Source organism: Hemiscyllium ocellatum, chromosome 28 (genome assembly GCF_020745735.1).
Source record: "Hemiscyllium ocellatum isolate sHemOce1 chromosome 28, sHemOce1.pat.X.cur, whole genome shotgun sequence".
In the NCBI taxonomy this organism is placed as follows: domain Eukaryota; kingdom Metazoa; phylum Chordata; class Chondrichthyes; order Orectolobiformes; family Hemiscylliidae; genus Hemiscyllium; species Hemiscyllium ocellatum.
The window spans coordinates 17753390-17779823 of NC_083428.1; positions in this window are offsets into that span (position 1 = coordinate 17753390).

Sequence of the window (26434 nt, forward strand, 5' to 3'; positions counted from 1 at the left end):
TTTCATCAGGAAGTAATTTCAAATGTAATTTATAATGTGGTCCTCCCATTAATCTCTGCAACTCATCTTTTGATTTTGATATTGATTCAATTCTTTTTGGAGAACAATTCAAAGAAGTTCAGTCCTGAGCAATAAAATATTTGATTTGCCCTTTAATGGAGTGTCAGTCAGAGGGTACCAGATGGCTTTCATCAACTTGCATTTGGCCATTGCTACACTTCTGTTTGCCTCTCCAGCCAGCCTTAGGCACTTCTTGAATAAAATAGCTGTCAATGGAGTGTCAATTGCAAATGTCTGTAGTTTTTTTGCCTTACACTAATAGCAAGACTTGGTTTCGACTGGGAAAACTCATATTATCCATTCTGCCACAGAACACAGAAAGAGCGAATGAGGGTAATTTTGACTTTGTGCAAAAAGGGTAAAGGCCAAGAGTCAGCTGATTTACATCTCTTCCACTTCCTATTTCCATTAATGGCAAGTAAAATTAGCCCTAGCAACAGTAGCAGAAGCATTGGAGATTGATTTTCATCCAAGAAATTGGACTGTTTATGTTTACCACTTTCCAAAATTAAAGGTGTTTCCTGCAAGCTGGTCTTCTAATGTGTCATTTACTCGGGTTAATTGGATGAGAATTGTGTTGACTGCTGCCACAATTAAAGATTATGTGAAAAAAATTCGCATTCATATAATGACTTCAATGTCCTATTTGGCTTCAAGATAGCATAATCAGTCAACATTTAATACTGAGCCACGTAAGACATTAGCACAGATACAAAGGTGGTAGATTTTAGAGAGCAAGAGAGAGGAGAGAGCAGATATGATTAGATAGGAATTTCCAGAGCTTACTATAGCAAACAACCTGTATCTTGCTTCTACATAGATTTTCCATCTTAACCCTTTGCCCATCTTCCTCATTTTCCTCTTACATTGAGCCATGAACAGCAAATTAAGGCACAATCATGTGTTATAAACATAACTGGCTTATTCCCAGTTATCAAGCGGCAATCTCAATATCTTAAATTGAACCTTATATTAATGAATGCATTAAAAAAACTTTCATGGGATATGGGCAACATTGGCTAGACCAGAATTTCTTTTCCATCATTAATTATCCCTGGACTGAGTGGTTTGCTCAAACATTTCAGAGAGAAGTTAAGAGTCTACAGCATTGTTCTGGATCTGGAGTCAATGCAGACCCGACTGGGTAGGGAAGACAGATTTCCTTCCCTAAAAGATATTAGTGAACCAGGTGGGTTTTGTAATGCTCAATGCTAATTTCATGGTCAACGCTACTGGAATTAGCTTCCAATTTCAGATTGTTTATTAATTGAATTTGAATACTAGTTGTCATGATGGAATTTAATTCTGTGTTCCCATGATGCAGGTCTGGACATCTGGAATATTAGTCCAGAACCATGATGTACTGTCTCCTCTAATTAATTAATTTAATTTTAATTGCTTTTAGTTTTTAACATTAAATAAAAGCCTTGGAGGTAATTAATATTGGAAACAGCATTGAGTAACATGTTTGAATGGTGACCAATAGTCATAACTGAATAATTGGCACCTCTGAAGAACTGTCTGAAAGGTATTTCATATTTCAAGTTTGTTATGATTAATGGGCTATTGTGATAGCACTTAACAAGCTTTGATGATAGGAACCATACTATTTTGTAATTGCCTCAGAGTTTATGTGCTTGTGTACAGTGCCTTGAGTTCCATTGCTAACATCTTTGTTTTTAAACATCATTCTGTCTTGACCCTATAGCTGTGATGTTTCTGAGGGCATATTCCCCCTAGTATGGGTAAATCTTTGTGATGCCTCTTTATGTAAGAACCAAAGCAATAAATTTAATTTCAGCTATGACTCTGGATTCTGGATGGTATCATTTTACCCAATGTTTACTCAATGTCCTTACACTCATACAACATCCTTCAACAGATATGCAAAATGTAGCTTCCACATTATTTCTCACTCCCTCGTCCAGCCTATCTAAACCAATTCTAGAACCTCTATTGCTTAATCATCTCCAGCCAAAGGATTGAAATATATTCATTTCATGTGCTGAGGATCCAAATGAGAACATTCCTGCTGTGTTGTAGAACAAAGGAAAATGTTATACTTCCCTTCACTCAGAGAACTTGCAATTTTCAAAGTTTGTGAGAAGATTTGTAGCTCGGGTGCAAGTTGTTGTGGTTCTGTTCGCTGAGTTGGGAGTTTTGTTGCAAACGTTTCATCCCCTTTCTAGGTGACATCCTCAGTGCTTGGGAGCCTCCTGTGAAGCGCTTCTGTACTGATTCCTCTGGCATTTATGGTGGTTTGAATCTGCCGCTTCCAGTTGTCAGTTGCTGTCCGCTGCAGTGGCCGGTATATAGGGTCTAGGTCGATGTGTCTGTTGATAAAATTTGTGGATGAGTATCGACCTAGACCCTATATACCGGCCACTGCAGCGGACAGCAACGGACAACCGGAAGGGCAGATTCAAACCACTGTAAATGCCAGAGGAATCGGCACAGAAGCGCTTCACAGGAGGCTCCCAAGCACTGAGGATGTCACCTAGAAAGGAGATGAAACGTTTGCAACAAAAACTCCCAGCTCGGCGAACAGAACCACAACAACTTGCAATTTTATTTGTTCATTCATGGGTCGCAAACAAAACTAATAAGGTCATATTTCCTGCTCTGAAATATATAACTTTGTCTCTCAAAGTTATTGTATCCAGAATTCTGACTCAGAGACAATAAAGGAACACTGATGTGCCTCCAAGTCAGGATGGTGCACGGAAGAGAAACCCAAAGATGATAGTGTTCCTATATTGCATTGCATTTAAGCATATTGCATTTGGTTCAGTTTTAGTGAGAGATCAAATTAGGATGATACCAAAATCAAGACACTAATCTACCAAAATCAAAAGCCGACTTGCTCTATCCAATATGCCATATGAATTGCAATAGGAAGTTTAAGATTTAAAGTACATATCAACTCATAACAGAAGAATCATATTTCGGATGGTAGAAATCAGCAAAGTGTACACCTGTGTAAATATCAGTCAGTGTTCATAGCACATTCTTGACTTTGTTTGCAAATTTCTGCTTTTGTCTTCTGCAATGTCACCGGATATTTCTCTCAGGCTTTTTTTAAATACAATCATATGTTTAGCCAGTTACCTGATGGTTTACCTATTGAATCAAGCTTCAAATGGACGGCATCCAATGGAAAGTATGCTAAGGGACAACTATTGCTAAATATGCTAACTATGCTAATGCCAATTATTTCTTTGAGTGTAGTTGGCAATCTGGGAGCAAGTAGAACTGAGAATTGCATTAGTTTTGCAAAGTGAATTTTTCATTAAAGTTTGCATTCAAATTTGTCTGAACGTAAAAATTTTCTTGAACGAAAAGAATCAGGCAGCATTTAAGATCATTTTACAAAATAAAAATTGGACATCAACCAGGCTTGGTCTGATAAGGAGCAGGCAACATTCCGACCAAGCATGTGCCAAGCAATGAGTATCCCAACAAGAGAGATTCTAACAATTGTCTTTTTATGTTTGATGTTATTACCTTGGTGGATCTTATACTAACAATATCCTAACAATATCCTGGTTGTTACCTTGGCCAGAAGCTAAATATCAGGAATACAAAAGAATGTTGGAGGCTAGGAATACTGTGATGAATAACTTAAATCCTGATTCTGCTATTCCTGTCCACCATGTACATGACACGTGTCAAGAGTGTGGTGGGATATTTTCCACTCACCTAGAAATGTGCATATTCAACAACACTCAAGAAGCTTTGATATGATCCAGGACAAAGCATCCAACTTGACTGACACCACCTTCATCACCTTAATACCACCTTAAACATTCACTTCGTTCATCACTGATGCAAAAAGACAGCTCACCACCACGTTCTCTTGAGAGATGGACCATAAATGCTAATGTTGCCAGTGTAACCCACACCCCTGAATGAATGAAAGAAAAACTCTTTGATGCACTGAAATTTAATAGATTTTAAAAATTGATATTTTTTTAAAATTAGTCAATGTCTGTCCACCATCTGTGTGTCTCCCAAATTGAGATGATTGAAAACTACTGTTAAAAGCAACCACAGATTCCTTTGTTAGTTTCATTTATGTACGATTTCCGAGTTAAAAACGTTGCTTTAAAAGGTTCCTTTTAGAATCTTTGCTCCAGATAATGCTCAACTTGCTACTTTGAAAGCTCACAAATGTCTACAGTTATCAGAAACATACCATAATCGTGGAAAGATTCATTGGATCGGGGTTGCTTTCTGTTTTGTGGTCAATCTGGCTTCCAGATCTTTGTTTTTCAACTAGCAAAAACAATTGACAAAACTCAACTTGTGATGGTTGTAATTTATGCCTGAAATTCCTCAAACTTTTGCAATGGCTTAGCTGATCTTAGCTGAATATATCTGACTAGTACCTCCAAGGCATGATGTTTTACCAAATTAGTGATGTATTATGTTATAGTGTGTACTTTGCATGGGGAGGTGATAGCATAACAATAATATTGATGGACTAGAGATCAAGATGAATATCCTGGAGGTATAAATTCAAAAACTGTTATGGCAGATCGTGCAATTTGAATTCAATTTTTTGAAAATTCTGTAAATAAAAGGTAGTCTAATGAGGATCATATAACCATTGTCATGAAAAATTATCTGGTTCATGAATGTTTGTTAGATGACATTACCTGACCTGGTCTGGCCTACATGTGACTGCCAATCCAATCATGTGGTTGACTCTTAATTTGCCATCTGAAATAGCCCAAAGAGCCAATCAGATCAAGAGCAACCAGATATGGGCAACAAATGCTGGCGTTGTCCGCGTCCCATAGAAACATTTTTTTAAAATTACATTACAGTGCCTGGTAGCACTTTGCAAGACACACAAGATCAGTGTGCTTAGTTCTGACCTCGCCTAATGATTGAAATCTAATCTTTCACTGAAATGTCCTGGCTTTGAATTGTGTTAAAGGAATATTTTTCTGACTCAGGTTCTATAGTGTAGCATTCAGTTCCTTTCCTGATTCAAAAACAACTGGAAACTTAAAACTGCCTGATTATATTCAGAAGGACAAATGGGCACAAATTCAAGCAGGTGCTGGTATCAGGGAACTCTACCACAAAGATTCCCTACTCTTGGGAAATAAGGCAGGGCAGGTGACTGAGGAGTCAGTGGGGGAGCACTTTGGGGCCAGCGACGATAATTCTGTTCGTTTTAAAATAGTGATGGAAAAGGATCGACCAGATCTAAAAGTTGAAGTTCTAAATTGGAGAAAGGCCAATTTGATGGCATTAGGCAAGAATTTTCAAAAGCTGACTGTGGACAAATTTTCGCAGGTAAAGGGACGGCTAGAAAATGGGAAGCCTTCAGAAATGAGTTAACGAGAGTCCAGAGAAAGTATATTCCTGTCAGGGTGAAAGGAAAGGCTGGTAGGTATCGGGAATGCTGGATGACTAAAGAAATTGAGGGTTTGGTTAAGAAAAAAAAAGGAAGCATATGTCAGGTATAGACAGGATAGATCGAGTGAATCCTTAGAAGAGTATAAAGCTAGTAGGAGTATACTGAAGAGGGAAATCAGGAGGACAAAAAGGGGACATGGGATAGCTTTGGCAAATAGAGTTAAGGAGAATCCATAGGGTTTTTACAAATACATTAAGGACAAAAAGGTAACTAGGGAGAGAATAGGGCCCCTCAAATATCAGCAAGGTGGCCTTTGTGTGGAGCTGCAGAAAATGGGGGAGATACAAAGTGAGTATTTTGCATCAGTATTTATTGGAAAAGGACATGGAAGATATAGACTGTAGGGAAATAGATAGTGACATCTTGCAAAATGTCCAGATTACAGAGGAGGAAGTACTGGATATCTTGAAATGCATAAAAATGGATAAATACACATGACCTGATCAGGTGTACCCTCGAACTCTGTGGGAGGCTAGGGAAGTGATTGCTGGGCCTCTTGCTGAGATATTTGTATCATTGATAGTCACAGATGAGGTGCTGAAAGACTGGAGGTTGGCTAAAGTGGTTCCACTGTTTAAGAAAGGACAAACCAGGGAAGTTTGCACCAGTGAGCCTGACGTCAGTGGTGGGAAAGTTGTTGGAGGGAATCCTGAGGGACAGGATGCACATGTATTTGGAAAGGCAAGGACCGATTATGGATAGTCAACATGTCTTTGTGTGTGGGAAATCATGTCTCACAAAGTTGATTGAGTTTTTTGAAGAAGTAACAAAGAGGATTGATGAGGGCAGAGCAGTAGATGTGTCTATATGGACTTCAGTAAGGCATTTGACAAGGGTCCTCATGGAAGACTGTTAGCAAGGCTAGATCTGATGGAATACAGGGAGAACTGGCCATGTGGATACAGAACTGGCTCAAAGGTAGAAGACAGAGGGTGGTGGTGGAGGGTTGTTTTTCAGACTGGAGGCCTGTGACCAATGGAGTGCCACAAGGATCGATGCTGGGTCCACTTCTTTTTGTCATTTACATAAATGATTTGGATGTGAGCATAAGAGGTATACTTAGTAAGTTTGCAGATGACACCAAAATTGGACAGTGTAGTGGACAGTGAAGAAGATTACCTCAGAGTACAACGGGATCTTGAGTAGATGGGCCAATGGGCTGAGAAGTAGCAGATGGAGTTTAATTCAGATAAATGCGAGGTGCTGCATTTTGGGAAAGCAAATCTGAGCAGGACTTCTATACTTAATGGTAAGGTCCTAGGGAGTGTTGCTGAACAAAGAGACCTGGAGTGCAGGTTCATGGCTCCTTGAAAGTGGAATCGCAGGTAGATAGGATAGTGAAGAAGGTGTTTGGTATGCTTTCTTTTATTGGTCAGAGTATTGAATACAGGAGTTGGAAGGTCATGTTGCGGCTGTACAGGGCATTGGTTAGGCCACTGTTGGAATATTGCATGCAGTTCTGGTCTCCTTCCTATCAGAAAGATGTTGTGAAACTTGAAAGGGTTCAGAAAAGATTTACAAGCATGTTACCAGGGTTGGAGGATTTGAGCTATAGGGAGAGGCTGAACGGGCTGGGCTGTTTGCCCTGGAGAATCGGAGGCTGAGGAGTGACATTATAGAGGTTTACAAAATTATGAGGTGCATGGATAGGATAAATAGACAAAGTCTTTTCCCTGGGATCAGGGTATCCAGAACTCGAGGGCAGAGGTTTAGGATGAGAGGAGAAAGATATAAAAAAAACCTGAGGTGCAACTTTTTCACACAAAGGGTGGTACGTGTATGGAATGAGCTGCCAGAGGAAGTGATGGAGGCTGGTACAATTGCAACATTTAAAAGGCATTTGGATGAGTATATGAATAGGAAGGGTTTAGAGGGATATGGGCCGGGTGCTGGCAGATGGGACTGGATTGGGTTGGGATATCTGGTTGGCATGGACAGGTTGGACTGAAGGGTCTGTTTCCATGCTGTACATCTCTATGACTCTATGATTCTAAGTGGAACAGTCATCCGGGTAGGATAGTGAAAATGAATGCTTTTAAATTATTTAAAAAACAGGAGAACCCTGCTTTGGAGGGACCGAGACTATTGGATGGATGGATGGATGGATGGATGGATGAAGTAAGACTGAAAACTTTTCTTTGTTCACAAATACTTTGTGGTTCCCAGCCAGACTGAGGCATCAAAACCTCCCAAAGTTTGTCAGTTGGGATCAACTTCATTCTGACTCAGTGAAGGAGGATTAATACTGAAAACAAAAAGCGCTGGAGATCACAGCAGGTCAGGCAACATCCATAAACAGAAAGGAAGCTACCATTTTGAGTCTAAATGACTTTTCCTCAGAGTTTTGTTTTCAGTACAGATTCCAGCATCTGCAGTAATTTGCTCCCATAAAGTTGGGTTAATGTCAGGCTGCCGGACTAAATGGGCAATACTAAATTGGTCAACTATTATACAGAGCTGAAAATGTGTTGCTGGAAAAGCGCAGCAGGCCAGGCAGCATCCAAGAAACAGGAAATTCGACGTTTCCGGCATAAGCCCTTCATCAGGAAGGGCTTATGCCTGAAACGTCAAATTTCTTGTTCCTTGGATGCTGCCTGGCCTGCTGCGCTTTTCCAGCAACACATTTTCAGCTCTGATCTCCAGCATCTGCAAACGTCACTTTCTCCCCAACTGTTATACATCCCACTTGAAATCCAGTCTTATTGAAGTCAATGGAACTAGATATTAGCAGAAAAAAAAATGCAACAAACTCTCATTTTGTGCAACTACCTAAAATAATTTTTTACCCATCAGCTGTGGACATACATTTTGCTTTATGAAAAGGAAGAGAGGAAATTTTACAAAAATAAGAACCTTTAATGCTTTTTTTTTGGAAAACTGGATTCAAACTCACTTTTGAGGAATTTCAAGAACAGTTGCAAAAATCTGCCACCCACTCACCCATCTGCATGCCAATAGGATTCCAATACTTTAGGTTTTCATTTCCCTCTAAGTCATGGTTAGACGAGACCTTAAACCACAAAAATTCTGTTAACAATAAATGATAATAATCTACCTCACACTCCTAGGGCTTTATTACATAGAACAAAATACACCCAGGAAGAACTAGAAAATTTGACTGTTAACAGTTCTGCGGCTTTCAATTCAACGTTTATCCCTCATATTATTTGCCAGACTTGAAAGGTTTGTGGCTAAAACGAAATGTGGACGTGCCAGCCGAACATTTTTGCCCATAGCAGCCAACTTTCATTTGTTCCTGTGGGGCCGCATACCAAGACTAGGTGGGAGCTGGCCCACTTTTGTTCTACATTTCATATAATTAAAGTACATTTGTACTATTTTCTTTCCATCCACCCTGCAGTGCTATTGTACATAAAGGAAAGGCGATTAGAATAACGTTTAATTAAGGATTTGCTTCAACTTGTTTTATTTTACATCGCATTAAACTTATAATCCATCAACCACTTGAAATCCTCATCTGCAATTATACTTTTCATGTCCAATGTACAAAGGAAACATTGTAGAATTGTGAGCGTACTTTATTTGTGCTTTTTAATACAATGCATGTGGAGTTTGCTGCATTGATTTAAAAGGCTTACTGGCAAATGATAGAGCTGTTATGCAACACTACCATAAAGGCTCAAACTCCTCCTTTTCTTCACACCTACTGCTTTGCAACTTTCTACTTCTTTTCCCCACTGTCCTGAAAGTAGTGGATCTGTCATGAAAGAGGGTCTCAAGAGTGCTGGAAGCTCTCTTTGTCTATAGAATCATTCTTCACAATGTAAGTCTAGACACCGAGGACAAGAATTAACCAGCCCCTGGATGGTGGGCTAGGGAGCATATGGGGCAAGGGCAAGTTTGGAAAAGGCCACTGAGTATGCCAAGAAAGTATGGTTCCACCAGCAGGCAAATCTCCCAGGTGCAGGATTGACAGCATCTCAATGGCAGGCAGATGACTAATTTAGTCAATAAAAGGTCAATTGGGGTTTTAGCCTACCAGGTCACTTGCATTTTGGCAGTAGCAGACGGACAGCAAAGCTGCATGGAGGTGGCCTCCTCAAAGCCAGAAGTTCCAAAGCCTAAGGATCGTGATGTGACACTGTCAGAAATGGCTACACATCACAGCCATTGACACTGTACTTTGTAATCCATTAACAAGGTCTGTTAGTCAGCTAGCTTGAGCTCAGACCATACCAATGTCTCTGATAGAATCATATTATATGTAATTGTTCCACAAATAAATATTCTGTTTCCCGTTCTCAGTAAGAACCCACAGTCACTTTATCAGAGTAAACTGAATAATTCTTGGGAAAACATCAGGCTCTTCCTCCCAAACACTGGAGCATGCTTGGCTTGGCCTCACTAGTTGAATTAATTGTTTTAAAATATATTTTATTGATACAATATCTAAATGAACATTCCAAATGCAAAGAGTTGGACATTATGGAAAATGTGTTAGTATTCAAATTTTTTCCATTGAGCATGTTGCAACCTTAAGTGCCTTAAAGCAATTGGAGTACAAGTGGCATTGACTGTGCGCATTCGATGATAAGCATACAGTGCAAAAGGGGCAGCGGTTCACGTGGTGCAGTGCTAATGTCCCTACTCTGGGCCAGAAGGCCTGGGTTCAAGTCCCACCTGTTGCAAAGGGAGGTTGTAACATGTCAGAACAGGATGATTAAAAATATCTCTGCATTATGGCTGAAAGATCTTAAACAGTGGCCTTCCTGACAGTTAAATGAATTACCTTTCTCCCCTGAATCTCATTCTCTTTGGAGGTTCAGGAACAGCTACCTCACTGAGTGGGCCAGGAGCATCAAGAGCTAGTCCACGATTCTTATTTGACATGGTGGCCAGTGGTGGGAAGATTGCCCACTGTCCACCCATACATACTTGGGATACACATATAGTCCCAACATTGAGCCTTAGCCTGCTAAGATAATTCTGGCCTGAGCTTTGGAAGGATTGTGGAGAGATGTAAAGGCTGAGATCACCCAATGGTTCCAACAGGTTCACCAGATATTTTTCTAACAGATTTTTCTAGCTTTTATCCTTTACATAGGCTCAGTCAAAATGGTGATACACAACTCTCATTACTGCTATTCACTGAGATTTCTATAGCGTGCACCCACAAAAAGAAATATTTAACCATTGAGCTAAGTGAACCACAAACTGTTATTTACTTTGATTTGCAATGATGGCTGCAGAGAAGGGAACTTAGAAAGAAAATACTAATATGATGTTGGATTTTGGACCAGTATTGACACATTGCTTAATTACTTGCATTTGCGGTAATCATAAGTAATGAGGCCTGTGCTAAAAATTGATTTAAATCTTATAATCCACAGTACTCTGTCACACATCCTTTGATGACCGTTGATTTTTTTTTTTGCACACACTGTCTTTTGTTCCTTTAAGGCATTCTATTTGCAGTAATCCAGTACATTGCTACACAAAACCCTTCACTATGGGCCAGACCCCTCCCAACAAAATCCAGGGGTTTTCTCTGAATGTGCTAAACTGCATGTGTACATTACTTTGCAGTTAATCCAAAGCAACATGCACATGCAGGTATGGAAAGATGTTCGAAGAGCAAATGATATGAGCCTTGGGCTATGGAATGATTTCCTGACATGGGCAAAGTCCAATGTATTTGCAGACTGATTCACCCTCCTTTCCCTGAGGAATGGGTGAGGCAAACTCCCCTAGTAAGCAACGCCTGTTGTTTATAATCTCGTCGCAATATCTTTTGGAGAATTTTGACCTACACTTCAAGGAAAAATGCAAGCTCTTGTAGGACATTTAGTGATGTGTCCTTGGTGTAAATATTGTTGTCTGTACACAAGACATATATGTGCTTTTGTTTTGGAATTACAAGGTATTGACACCAGCATTATAGACTCTGAGGACATGTTTCCATCCCACAGCTCACCTCTAGTTGGCACTTGGCCAGCTGTAATGTTCGCATGTGTTCGCTATTAACCATTCAACTAATAGGATTATGCAAAGAAAACATTTTGGATATGTTTTAGAACCACACCCCCAAACCACAGTCAATGATTTATTCTTGGTTTTGCTATTCTGACCTGATCATGGATGCTGAACAATCTGCTTGTTCGGTATTTTGATGGCATCAGTTTTCTTGGGCTATCAGGAAGGGTAGAAAGTGATAGAAATAAGGTGCAATGTCAGCATATCAAAAGGCTATTTGACCCATCCAAACTACACTAGTAGTTTAAATTATGTACACTGATTTTTCTAGCCTAGTTCCTGAATGTGAATGTCATCTTTAATGTTATCAAAATCTCCATCTTTAATGTAATCCTAGTAAATCATGTGGCAATACTCTTTCTGATATTTAATTTCATTTTTTTCTCACTGGCTTTATTTGAAACCACTGATCCTTTCATCTTTTATTTGTTAATTTAACTTTTTAATGCTTGTACATACTTGAATGAGGTATTTCCTTAGTATATTTAGCCTTTCAAACCTTTGTTTTTGGTAAATCCTCATGGCCTCTCCATCCGGTCTTCTTCCCCACTTCCGCAAATTTGGGTTAAATCCAAATCTGTGTTTCACATGTCCTAATTTGGACCAGGTTCCATTCACCTATTAGAATTGCGCTTGCTGATCTATCATGACTCCTGGTACAATAATGCCTTGTTTCTAAAATTCTCATCCTCATGTCCAAAGCTTGAGATTATGATTCCTTGTTCTGGATTCCCTCACTAGAGAGAATGGTTAACCTAGGCTAATATCCACTGTGTCCTCAATGAACTCCTTAGAGCCTAGGCTCTGGAATTCCCTCTCTGCGTCTCTCAACCATGCTTTCCTTCCTTGTGACACTTATTAAATTTGCTTCTTTGACCAGACTTTTGTCTCCTGTCCCAGTGTCTCTCCATTTGGCTTTGCATCATGCTTTGTTTTATAATGAATCCTGAAAAGTGCTTTGAACAATCTTACTATGTTAAAAGCACTTAATAAATAGAAGTGGCAGTTGAAGTCATTGGCTTTTGGATTAACCATTAAACCATGCTCTTCTGCCTATTCAGCAGTCCGATGATAAGATCCAATGTCCAGTCCTATTATCAAATGATACTTTTTCCAAAAAGAGCGGAGTGTTGCAATATCCTGAGTAATATCCAATTCTCAAACAAAAGCCAATAAGATCATGTTATGTCTTGTGGTTCATATAAATCAAATATTATAATATATATATATATATATATATTTGTGTGTGTGTGTGTATATATATATATTTCTGGACACAAAATGCTGGACCTTTCCTCAAATCTTCTTCCCTGATTACACCATGCTGCTGACAGATGCATTTTTGATTGACAACTAACAGCAGTGCAGCAGTGAATGCGGCTTCCATGATATACATTCACTAAAATTAATTCCTAATTCTTTATGATGAACACTATAATGTAATTGATCATGTATTCTATTTGCTGTTCATGGGATCCTGTTATATGCAAATAGCCTGCTGTATTTACTGATAGACCCACATTGACCATACTTCAACAATTTTGCACATTTTGAAAATGTGCAAATCACTACATAAATGTACATCACTTTTTTCTTCTTTATTCCAAGAATGATACTATAGAACTTAATATACTGTAATTTCACGAGGCTTGTATTTAACTTCTGCATGTAATACATACATTTTGTTAATTTTATATTAAATACTTGTATGATATTCCCATTACAGGGCACATTTTACACATCTTCACTTTCTTTTAAGCAATTTTTATATATTCCTGCAAATCACCTATAATTTATGTCTTATTTTCTCCATTCAAATATTGTATATTCTCAATTATTTTCTCCTATTTCTATTTAATTGTCCTTTAGATGCCATTTTGATGACAATACTTTGTTATCAGAGAAGAGTGGTCCCGAGCCTGAACATTAACCAAGAATGAAACTCCACAAAGGAATTTGAAACAAACACTTTGCTTTGGTTTTACCAACTAAAACTGATGAAAGCTATTGAAAAAGTGATTGACAGGAATGAGGGACCCATCTCAATGTTCATGAATGATTTTGTCAAAGAAAGCTTCAACACAGGGGTAAAATGTTAGCAATGTAGCTACATACACTTGAATAAGCCAAAAGTATTTGCCGAGACAGTAGATTCTATTTGACTCACGGTCAACTAAACTGTTCACCAAACTGCCTTCAGTTGACAAATGCAAATGCTCACTTTTCAGCAAAAATCTCATTAATATCTAATGATCCTTTCCCTAATCCAACATCAGTGGAAATTTCTTTATATATAAAAATGGCAGTCAACAAGTCCATTAAAGAAACAAATTGCACAATCAATTCTGGATAGCAAGCTCACACTCTATAAATCCCTTTCATTGGCCTTGCAGAGACTTTGGAGGCATATACTTACATACATAGATCTGAACAGAGATTCTAACATTATAAGAGCTGTTGGAATGCCATAAATTGCTATTAGAAGTGGAGTGAGCTAGCTGAATCATCCAGGACAGAAGAGAATGTTTCTTAACAAAGAGACCTTGGAGTGCAAGTTCATAGTTCCTTGAAAGTGGAGCTGCAAGTAGATAGGATAGTGAAGAAGGTTTTTGATACCTTGCCTTTATTGGTCAGATTATTGAGTACAAGAGTTGGGAGGTCATGTTGCAGCTATACTGGACATGAGTAAGGCCACTTGTGGAATTCTGCACCCAATTTAGGTCTCCCTCCTATAGGAAGGATGTTGTGAAACTTGGAAGGGTTCAGAAAAGATTTACAAGGATGTTGCTGAGGTTAGAGGTTTGAGCTATATGGATAGGCTGGGTCTATTTTCACTGGAGCATCGGCGGTTGAGGGGTGACCTTATAGAGGTTTATAAAATCATGAGTGGCATGCATGGGGTAGGGGAGTCCAGAATTACAGGGGTTGGGTTTAAGGTGAGGGAGGAAAGATTTAAAAGGAACCTAAGAGGCAACTTTTTCATGCACAGGGGAGTGCGTGTATGGAATGAGCTGCCAGAGGAAGTGGTGGAAGCTGGTACAATTACAACATTTACAGCATTTACAACTCATTGGATGGGTATATGAATAGGAAGGGTTTAGAGGGATATGGGACAGGTGCTGGCAAATGGGACTAGATTTATTTAGGATATCTGGTTGGCATGGAGATGTTGGACTGAAGGATCTGTTTATGTGCTGAAGATCTCTATGACTCTAGATCAGATTCAGAGAAATGCAACAATTCACCTTAGTGCTCCTGGGTTAAGATAAGATAAGTGGTGTTCATGTTTATTGTCAATTAACTCTTGCTGAAAAATACTCATTTCACAATATCAGAGGCCAGAATATTAGATTTGACTTTGCTGTCTTCCAAGATCAAAGATTCTGCCTGTACCTTAGCCCTTCAGCAGAAGCCTTTTGCCTGAAACATCAATTTTCCTGCTCCTCAGATGCTGCCTGACCTGCTGTGCTTTCCCAGCACCACTCTAATCTTGACTCAAATCTCCGGCATCTGCAGTACACACTTACGCATAAGTGTGGCCACTTGAACAAGGTACCAGCAAGTACCAGTCATAGATAAGGAACATCTAAATGTTGTGATGGGAAGATTATGAGAATGGGTCTGTCAGGAAGAACTCAAGGGTCTTCTTTATCTGAATCTAATTTCTAATCAGTGAAAGAGCAAAGGTGGAGGAAAAACAAAATAAAAACTTCTGTCGTCTTTGTTATAACCAAATCACATCTCCCTTCTTTTGTTTTTATCAAGTCTGGGCTGGAAGCTCAGTCCCGAACCACTGGCAGAATCATGCAGCCAGCTATTCAGCAACCCCATGGTGATTTGATCTCCCTACTGAGCACTTTCTGGTGTGTTCTCCCTGGGTCCTTCCTGCTGGCACACTCAGATTTAAAACTCACCACCTGGGGAGTAGAAAACATAACCGAGGTTCTAAAGTCCTATGTTTGCAATTACTGCAGGGCTTGTTTTTAAACTTACCAGTGAAATCCAATCTCAACTTTCCAGCAAAGACTGCGTGTCCGCTGATCAAAATTTCCTGTAGTGTGTAAGTAACGACGAGTGAAAACAATAAGACCCTGCTTCCTAGAAAATAAAAAGGGAAATGGAGCCAGATAAAAATTACACTTGTGGCTGGGTGCAGCTGCTGGTTTGCTGAATACAGCAATAACCAGAAAGCATGACTTCAGGCCAGTCACAGTCATGCTTCAATTGTGCCCACCCTGCTCTATTTATTTCAGTTCTGGGATATGCTCCGGTAATGAAATTATGATTGCATTACAAATATAACCCACACTTGGGTTCATGTGCCAAAACAGTGTAGCATATGTCGACGGTTCCTCCTCACAGTGATGCAGGGATGAATTCTAAAGCAAACACAAATGCAAAACTCAATGAAGTTTAAAGCATTTGACTTTAGCAAGGCAAACCTGAAACATTGCTGTCTCCATTAAAACTTCACTTAAAAATGGTTAACATCCCTAAACCATCCAAATACACACAAGCAGACAAATATTCTTAACTTATCATTGAGCAGACTTTAGGTGCATTATATATTTAGATCAAAGCAGCAGCTGGGCACTCCATGTTGATTATTACCACCCCCGAATCATAGAGTCATACAGCATGGAAACAAACCCATTAGTCCAACCAGTCCATGCCAATCATAATCCCAAGGTAAACTAGTCCCACCTGCATGCTCCTGGTCCATATCCTTCCAAATCTTTCCTATTCATGTAATTATGTTGTAACTGTACCCACATCCACCACTTCCTCTAGTATTCATTCCAGACATGAACCCCACTGTCCAAAAAAAATTGCCCCTCAATTGTCTTTTTAAAATCTTGCTCCACTCACCTTAAACGTATATCCCCTAGCCTTGAAATGTTGCCACCCTAGGGAAAAGATACCTACCATTCACCTTTTTATACCCTCATGATTTTATCAACCTCTCAATCTCCTACACTCCAATGAAAAAGATCCAGCCTGTCCAGCATATCCTTATAATTCAAATGTCCATTTCCAGAAACATCCTGATAAATTTCTTCTGTACCCTCTCCAGCTTAATAATATCCTTCCTATAACAGGGCGACCAGAACTGGACACAGTACTCCAGGGGAGGTCTCACATCTTGTACAACCTCAACATAACGTCCCAACCCCTATACTCAAAGATCTGAGTGATGAAGGCAAGCCTGCTAAATGCCTTCTTAACCACCCTATCAAATGTGATGCAAACTTCAAAGAATTATGTACCTGCACCCCTAGATCTCTCTGTTCTACAACACGACACAAGGCCCTACTCTTAACTGTGTAAGTCCTGCCTTGTTTGTTTTACCAAAATGCAATACCTCACATTTATCCAAATTACATTCCATCTGCCATTCCTCAGCCAATTGACCAATTGATCAAGATCTCTTTGTAATTTTAGATATCCTTCTTCTCTGTTCATTATATCACCAATTTTGGTGTTATCTGCAAAATTACTAGCCATGTCTTCTATATTCTCAACTAAATCATTTATGTAAATGACAAACAAAAGTGGACACTGCCCAGATTACTTTGAAAAACTATGTGTAGCAGTCCTCTAGTCTGAAAAATAACCCTCCACCATCACTCTCTTTCTCCTGCCATCAAGCCAATTTTGTATTCAATTGGCAAGCTCACCCCATCACCACCTTGTCATGGCAAATTGAAACAGCCAGTGAATGGTAGCACGTTGTGAACAATGGGCGGCATGGTGGCACAGTGGTTAGCACTGCTGCCTCATAGTGCCAGAGACATGGGTTCAGTTCCCGCCCCAGGCAACTGTCTGTGTGGAGTTTGCACATTCTCCCTGTGCCTGTGTGGGTTTACTCCGACTACTCCGGTTTCCTCCCACAGTCCAAAAATGTGCAGGTTAGGTGAATTAGCCATTCTAAATTTCCCATAGTGTTAAGTGAAGGGGTAAATGTAGGGGAATGGGTCTGGGTGGGTTACTCTTCGGAGAGTCGGTGTGGGCTTGTTGGGCCAAAGGGCCTGTTTCCACACTGCAATTAATCTAATCTAATCAAATAAAAAAGAAACGAATCTTGATTCCTGCTCAAGCTCGCTGTCCCTTTCCCAACGAAATGCTCTCACAGCATAGTTCTGCAGCTGTGGAATGCTCTCACATAAATACTTAATGTCAGTCATATGAAATTTTTTTTGATGCAATTAGGAATTATATTAAAGTAAAATTTAAATAAACAGGCTGATGCTCAATTAAAATGCTAGGGAAATGAGACATTTCAGATGAGACCATGAAATCTTTGACGAGTTTCCACTTCAGTGATCTATTTTTTTCTCTCTGCCCATTTTTGTTTTTCTTTGTATTCTCAGCCTTGTTTCTTTTGAAGCTTTTGAGTTTCTTTCTTCTGACCACTCTGTTTCCGTTTGCTGCAGAGAATTCTCTGTTGTATTATAAGACTAACCCTTCTAGACTTGCAGACTTCCACAATATAAGTCATTTCCATTAAAGTACCTTGAATAACATGGTAAACGAGTGACTTTATTTACTGGAAAACCCAGATGTAATTAAATCAGCAGGAAATAGTCAAAAAGTCAACACCCATGTTAAAACAAACATGCATGTTGGATTTCTCCATATTACAGCAAGATATAAGTACTGCATAGCACTTACTCGAGGATTGCAGCACAATGGCTCAGTGGTTAACACTGCTGCCTCACAATGCCAGTGACCTGGGTTAGATTCCAGCCTTAGGTGACTGTCTGTGTGGAGTTTGCACATTCTCCCCATGAGTCAGTTTCCTCCAGTTCTGGTTTCCTCCCACAATCCAAACATGTGTAGGTTAGGTGAATTGGCAAAGCTAAATTGCCCATAGTGTTCAGGGATATGTAAGGGGTAAATGTACTCTTTGGAGGATTGATGTGGACTTATCAGGCTTAATGGTCTGTTTCTTCACTGTAGGAATTCTACGATTTTTCTAATCTTTCATTATGCATTATTTCATGGCATTTCACAATTGGAACGCAATATAGTAGAATGGGATTGTAATGAGATTCTAACATTTACTTGGAGAATATTTATATTTGGGCTCATTGGAGTCCAACCAAAAATGATGTTCAGTGATTGCTTTGTTGCCCACAGTGTGGTAAGGCCAGGCATTACAGCAAAAATAATTTTACTTTATTATTAGGCTGAAAGCCACTGATTGATTGTAACGGACTGAAATAGCATTCCAGTAACTTAAAACAATAGGTTCAAAGGAGACCAATATTTGCATAACTGTACCTCACAAATTTCCAAGCCACTGGATTTGAGTCAATCTGCTTCGAAAATCCCATCTAAAACACCCAGTGTGAAAGATTGTGAAAAGGCCATCTCCGAACCCATTCACAAGGCATCAGGCAATCGTCAGGGTCCTCAACCGAAGGGGGATGAAGCATTCAATGTAATCATCTCAGACAATAAACTCTGGCTGAGGAAAGGAAACCGTCCACTCATAATCTAAACGTACAAAATATGGACCTAGAATTCACCAGTCATGACCATATTTGGGTAACTGGTCACTTGGAGAGAGGGGGTTTCATGAACAAGCCAGATAACCCTCTTTTGTGTTTAGGAAGTTATTTCTCCAGGCCAAGGAAGATGAAGAGATGCTAAGGAGCAAGGGCCGTGAACGAGACAGCCTCTCTTTCTCTCTCCTTCAAGCTGACATGTTCCAGCCCTCTCTGCTGCCTATCCACGTTCATAGAAGGCAGTGTTTCATGAATCAACCCAGCAGTTACTGATTCCATAAGAACAGCTTTAAATCCTCAGTCAACTTACCAAAAGATTGATTCCAGAGAAAACATTGTGTTAACCTGGAGATGTTCAACTCACCAATTTCAAAATCCAAGTTTACTGGACTTCAGAAGGACTGCTTAGATTATCCTCCCACTGGGGTGTGTGTGTGTGTGTGTGTGTGTGTGTATACAAGCCTTATTAACACTAAAATTTGCCTCACTAGTATGCAGTTTCTAATCTCATCACCTGCCATGAGGAAGTTAGGCATCAAGACTTCCTGACATATAGTCAGGGTGGGTCCTTCACAATGCCAGCTCACTACTTGCTGGGACTGTCATTTTGGAAAGCAGCCTAGAGAATGTAACAGTGTACACTCTGGGGCTCCAGACTACTCCCATCTGCCACCCATGTCTACAGACACTGGAATCTGACACCTGCCAGCCTCTCACACTCCTTATGGTACCTTTCCAATTCACTTACACGAAACATATTAAAGCTGTACTTCAGGGCCCACCAGCAACTAGCATTGATACACTGTTAGAAGGACACATTATGTGCTGGAACAAGCACTCAGTTCATGGATTGGACCAGGCTGCATCTCAGGGCTGTTTAGTTGCTCTCTTAGCACCCACTCACCTTGACCCTACCTGGACGCCAGTCCTTCTGAAGACCAATAAATTTGGGTTTTGAAATTGATTACTTCCTTGCCTCTTAGTGCAGTCACAGACTCAGGAGGCTTTCCGTGCTGGTCAACAGTCCTTAATCAATGGGACAGACATCCTGTCAATACACAGAGCTACGTAAATCTTATACGTGCACAACATGCCTGCAGCTTATGTAGCATGTACTGCATGCAAGTGGCCATGCCTCAAATTCTAAGGGAAGTGGCCCTCATTGAAGTCCATGGAAGGACGTGTCTGTCAGGGATTCCCAGTACAGTAAGTCACGGCAACATCCAAAATCAATGTAGGAGATTGACCATGGTCAGGCATCCTATCCGGGTGCTCTCAATCAGTGGGTCCGTGCCTCCTGTCCAGGAGTGGGTGATAATCAGCCATGTGGCTCCTTCGTGGCCAATGCAGAGGTGAGTACTAACACAATTGAGGAACAAGTTACTACAGATGCTGGAATTTGTACTGCAGACAACAAATGCTGGGGATCACAGCGGGTCAGACAGCATCCATGGAGAGAGAGCAAGCTAACATTTCAAGTGTAGATGACTCTTCATCAGAGCTGAAGTAACTTGTGGAGGAGACAGCATTTATGCTGTAGTTTGGGAGAGGAGTGCTGGGGGTAGTGGGTTTAGGGTACCGGTGAAGAAAAGAAGTTGATTGTTCAGCTTAAGTGACATTCTCACATTCCATACGAAGGGCGCTGAGCACTATTAGCTCTACGACTCATCCAGGTCTATTGTGCCCTATTGTGGACGTTATCTCCTGGAATGAGAGAAGGAGAGGGATTGAGTGAGATGAAAGTGGGTGGCACAATTGTTAGTATAGATGCAGGTGGAAAAAAGGTGGTGTAGCCCAGGTAGGTGAGAAGGCAAGGCAGAGTACACACAAGGTGAGTCTTTCTGGGTTCTAGGTTGGGTGAGGATGACTGAGGAAAGATTTTGCAAAAAACAGTGAGAGTGGTAGAGCATGAGGATCATTGGAAGCTGTGTGCCAAAGCACAGATAGAGTGTGTGTCAGGTGGCAGGGAGAAGGGTGGGGCACCTATCCTGACAGCGTTAAGAATGGTATTCCCTGCAAAGCCGCATGTCCGTCTGGATTGTGCATAAAGCACTGAACCTAGTATCGACTTCAGCCCAGGTTAGCAAGGTCTGAGGTTATAGCCCCCAGGGGCTGTTGGAGATTCATAGCACTAACTTTCGTTTGTCCAACATCCTTCAACATCCTTCCTCTGGAATCAAGCATGGCATCTTCAGAATGCCAGTGTTTGGGTGTGCAATAGCCTTTCAAATTTGGCATGGGCTCCAGGGATGCCAGTATATCCCAAGAAATCCAATGAATGGTGAATTATTCTAGGTAGGTCAAGTGGTAGATTTGGGCTAGCATCTAGTGAGTAGAAACCTACGAGTGTGAGGTCGGTGGTTAAGGAGTGAGCTTGGTTTGATATGACGAGAAAACCTGCTGAGCCTTGTGAAGTGAAACCTTCAGTGAAACTCAATGAACTTTACACTTAGTCAAAATACGATAAGATTCAGCCTATGGCTTCTAGTCACTAATCATCTAATGCCCTCTTGAAAACATCAGTTGAATGCCTCCACCACATTTTCAGGCAGCGCATTCCACACCAGAGCCACTTGTCATGTCAAAAGGTTATTCTCTCATATTACATTTGTTACTTTTGCAAATCACTTGATATCTCTGCCTTCTTGTTCATGATCCATTTCCAAGCAGGAACAATTTCCCACCAAAACAAAACAAACCAAAGTCGATGTGGGAAATCTGAAACAGAAACAGAAATTGCTGCAGAAACTGAAGGTATTCGGAAGAAGGGTCATGTTAGTTCTGCTTTCTGTTTACAAAAGCAGCCAGACTTCCTGAGCTTCTCCAACAATTTCCGTTTCTGTTAGTTTCTCACTATCAATTCTATCCAGTTCTCTCCTGATTTTGAAAACATCAGATCTCTACTTGATCTTCTCTCTTTTACTTTGCACAATGCTCACCTGTATTTAAATTTTGATTCTTCTAACCTGTACTTTCAATCAGTTTACAGGTTACTTTACACTCGTAACTCTTCATTCTGGCCCCATTGGTATGTACAACCCAAAACAGGACTCAAACACCCCAATATTAAACATTTCTAGGTCCCTTCTAAAGGCACAACATGATGGACTCCAACGGTCATTTATTGTTCATCCTGTAATCCAATGTTTCTCCCGAAGTAGTTGGTTAAGTGTTCAAATCATTCATGAAATGAGGACATTTTGAGACTTAACTAAAGTTCACTCTGCAATATGCATGTACCAACAAGAACACCAGCACTTGGCTGTAAACTCCTCCCAATTTTCTTCCACTGCTAAGGCACGTTTTCAAACACTACATAAATGCACAAAAATCTATGTGTAAATAATTACATAGGAGAGAAAAACATAAATTCTAGGACATTATCAATTGATCAAACATCAGGGCATTTGGCCTCATCTGATTCTCAAAATTACTTGATTATATTGCTGGTTTTTCTTCTGTAGTAATTTACTGTGGCTTAAAAATGTGCTGATAGCCTTCGAGATAAAGAGTGCTTTAATTTCCATTCTCAAGTGGCATCTTCTGTTAGAGGCTCTGCCTGAAATATATCTCTGATAGGTAACAGATCTTCGTGCATGCCCTGCAGTAGCAATACTAATTCTATAGATACAGCTAAGGGTGTTACTCCATCAGGGTGCTGCTGTGCCTGCAGGCTTGGCAGACCAGCTGGTCTTATCCTGACCATCAATTTTGTTTGCTCATATGCCTGAGGTGTTTCTTTTGTCTTCTGTTCCCCTCCCCCACACCAACGGTTCAGCTTGTGAATATCACCGAACCATCATGAAACACCTCATTTTACACCCAACGCAAACATAACTGGCACTGCCCATCCTGCTGGTTATATTCACTGTGATATTGGTTACCGTTGTCATGGTGATTGCCACAATCACATCCCTCTTACTCAACACAAGAAGAACAGTGGAAACCAAGAATCTGCAAACATTCATTGGGTATGTTGCATTCTTACATTCTTATCAAGGCTCTGAAATCTAGATTTGTAGAAGTTGTTTGCATAAATCCACCATAGCTAGACAGCACATGTAAACGAAATTGTTGGTGCAGCAAAGTATGATGTATTGGAAACAAGGTGTAATCTTTGAAATTGTGATGTAGTCAATGCCAAGCATAATTTATACATTATTTACATCTTCATTACTAAACCAACAAATAGTCAAATGTCCTTTACATTACACACACAATTACATTTGGTCCAAACAATTCCATGTGCATTGCAAAAAGTTGTTTCTGTCTTTGTCGTTTCTTTTATAATTTGAGAAAGCTTTTATAATGTGATAATGATGTCTGCAATTCTGATTTTTCCTGTTGTCATTCAACACTACAAAGCTCTGGCCAGAATTTCAATCTCAGCGCACCTTTCCTGTTTGGTGTTTGTACACTTAGTACACTCAATGTTTAATTTTTATTCTGGTACAATCACAGAAGAATAATAAATGCTTTAGTTGCATCCTTATTGCAGTGAGAAACTGTTTGGATTGTAGAATTGCCAGACAAAACCTATTGACTGGTTGCACTGTTTCTTTTGAGTTATTTCCAATTGACCTACTGTTAATGTAGGGTTCATTTATGCTGGCATGATTTTTAAGTGGAGAATTTATGGAATTTATATTGGGCTAAAAGGCCACTCATAATATTCATGGTTGTGTCATTTTCCGACATGATCAAAAAGGCAGAAAAGCCAAATGGCTTTAGCTTTTGGACTCATCCACACTGAGAGGGTGAAATGTTCGAAGGGACTCAATGCTTCTGGAGTTCTCATATGTGATCTTGTTCTGTTGCTTTAATTTCATGGACAGCCCTGAGGTAGAATGGCCAGCCTTGGGCTCTACAGTCCAGTGTGGTCCTCTGGTGCAATTTGTACTCTAGGAGAAAGTGAGGACTGCAGATGCTGGCGATCAGAGCTGAAAAATGTGTTGCTGGAAAAGCGCAGCAGGTCAGGCAGCATCCAAGGAACAGGGAATTCGACATTTCGGGCATAAGCCGTTCTCCTGAAGAAGGGCCGCTGCCCAAAACGCGAATTTCCTGTTCCTTGGATGCTGCCTGACCTGCTGCGCTTTTCCAGCAACACATTTTCAGCAATTTGCATTCTATCCTCAGCAAGCTGATCCCAATCATAGCAGCAATAGGGGTGCCACTTCATTCCTGGCTTATGAAAGCAAAACTCAGAGATAGGTTAGCAATGTGCAAGCATGTGAAGCTAAATGATCTCTGTGATCAGATATTTATTGATACTTTCGTTAAGTGTCATGCAATTACTGGTCTTAGAATCAAACATGGATAGAAACATAGAAACTAGGAGCAGGAGTAGTTCATTCAAGTCTGCTCAGCCTTTCACTAAGGTCATGGCTAATTCACAAACTCAATGTCATATTCCCACTTCCTCCCCATATCCCTTAATGCTGTTAAAATCTAGAAACTTATCTGTCTCTTTCTTGAACATATTCAGTGAGTCAGCCTCCACAACCATCTGTGGTAGAGAATTCCACAGGTTCACTTCACTTTGATTGAAGAAATGTTTCCTCTTCTCAGTCCTAATGCTCTAACTGTAACTGTTTCCCCTAGTTCTAGGCTCCTTAAACAGGGAAAACATTCTCCCTTGAACTAGTCTTTCCAGCCCTATTAGAATATTATATGTTTCAATCAGAACCCCTCTCATTTTTCTGAAGTCTATTGCTGAACAAGTCTTTTCTCATAGGACAATGGAGTGGAGGCCACAATGTCAGACCAGCCTGATCCAAGGTTGCCATCCAGGTTAAAGCAGCTTCAACTGTCTGGATGATTGTAAAGCACTCAAGGAATAATCTTCTCCATTCTGCCACTGTAAGTGCCACTACCTTCTCTCCAGTATCTCACATTCAATCTATCTCAACTATTGTGCCCACCTTCCACCACAAGGCGTATGCTCTACTACTCTCCCTATTACCTAGAACATCATCCCTCATTCACTCTTACCCACACTGCATGCCCTCTGTGCTGCCTACTTACTCACTCACTAATGACACTTTCCCAACTGCATCAAAAGCAGCAGCTATGCTTTCCAAATTTATTTCCCTTAATACCTCTTATTCTAGGACATAAACAGCCTACAATAGATCAGAAAGCCTGAAGACAGGTGGTGGGCTGCCTGACATTTGGCTCCTCACCCCTTGTGGAGATCACCCTGACTCTGACAGTCCCAAGCAGCTGACTGTTATTGTCCAAGCCCATGGTCTCTTTCAGAGGTTGAATTGGTTTGTTGTGGCAGCAACGCTACCTGTAACTGAAGATACCTGGAATCAGATGCGTGATGTGAAAATTTTAAGTCACTGTTTATTCTTTTATAATATTTTTTATCAGTGGGTGAAAATAGATCAACTCAGCAATGCTCTTCACAGTTCAGAGGGGATTAAAGTAAGATTCTCTTCTCAAACTTTCCACAGGTTGTCTTGGAATTGCCTGCATGGCTTTGGAAGGACACTGGCCAAACCTCCATAAAATTTCAAGATACTTTTCTTTAAGAGGCTTATGTATGTAGTAGTAAAATCCAAAGTTGTGATCTGAAAATTATTCCCTATTAATGGTGTTTTGCAAAGATCCCCAAGAGGCCAAATAGTTTAAAGAAACATCCATTGTGGTATTAACCAAATCAAACACTAATATTGACTTGTGTTGACTAGCTGGCTACAGCCAGGGCAGTATCACAATTGGTTTTGGCTCTTTGGGTGAAACAGACTGAGGAATATAGTCAAACATTTTTACAACTGAAAGCTTTCCAGTAATTCTCCTGCCTTTTCATACAATTTATGAGTTTCTGATATTGGTCTAGAGCAAGATGTTGAGACATTTGCTGTGTGACCAAATAAAACGTTAATGCTTGCTTCCTGTAGAAAGAAAAGTGAGATACTTGACAGTTTTCATAATCCTTGCATTTGAAACTCAGCAAGAGTGAGATTCTGGAGGGCATAGTGAGCAAGCATGCTATCCAATTCCTTGTAAATCTTGCTGTGCTTCCTTTCCCCTCTGTTAAGTGGCTCAAAATATGCTCAATCCCATTTGTACAGAAATTACCTCAGAATTTACATTGTTTTTTTCACCAATCTTGCAGAGGGATTTCAACATTGAATATAAAAGCTCACGTTAAACAGGTACATACGCAATATCAACCATAGAGGCAATAGTTAGTGGGTTGCAGGTTTCCACTATGAATATTCATTTTCAAGAGTCTTTTCCCTCTGTAGCATCACTTTTTCCGTTATTATACAGACAACAATATGCCCATTAAAAAGCCATTCTGTCCAAATGAAAAGAGAGGTATAAAGAAGCCAACTATTCAAATCGGTGACGGAATTAAAGAAAACACAGTTGGTAGCATAAACAGGAAACGTTCTGAGATATTGAAGGACAACTCCACCCTGATGAT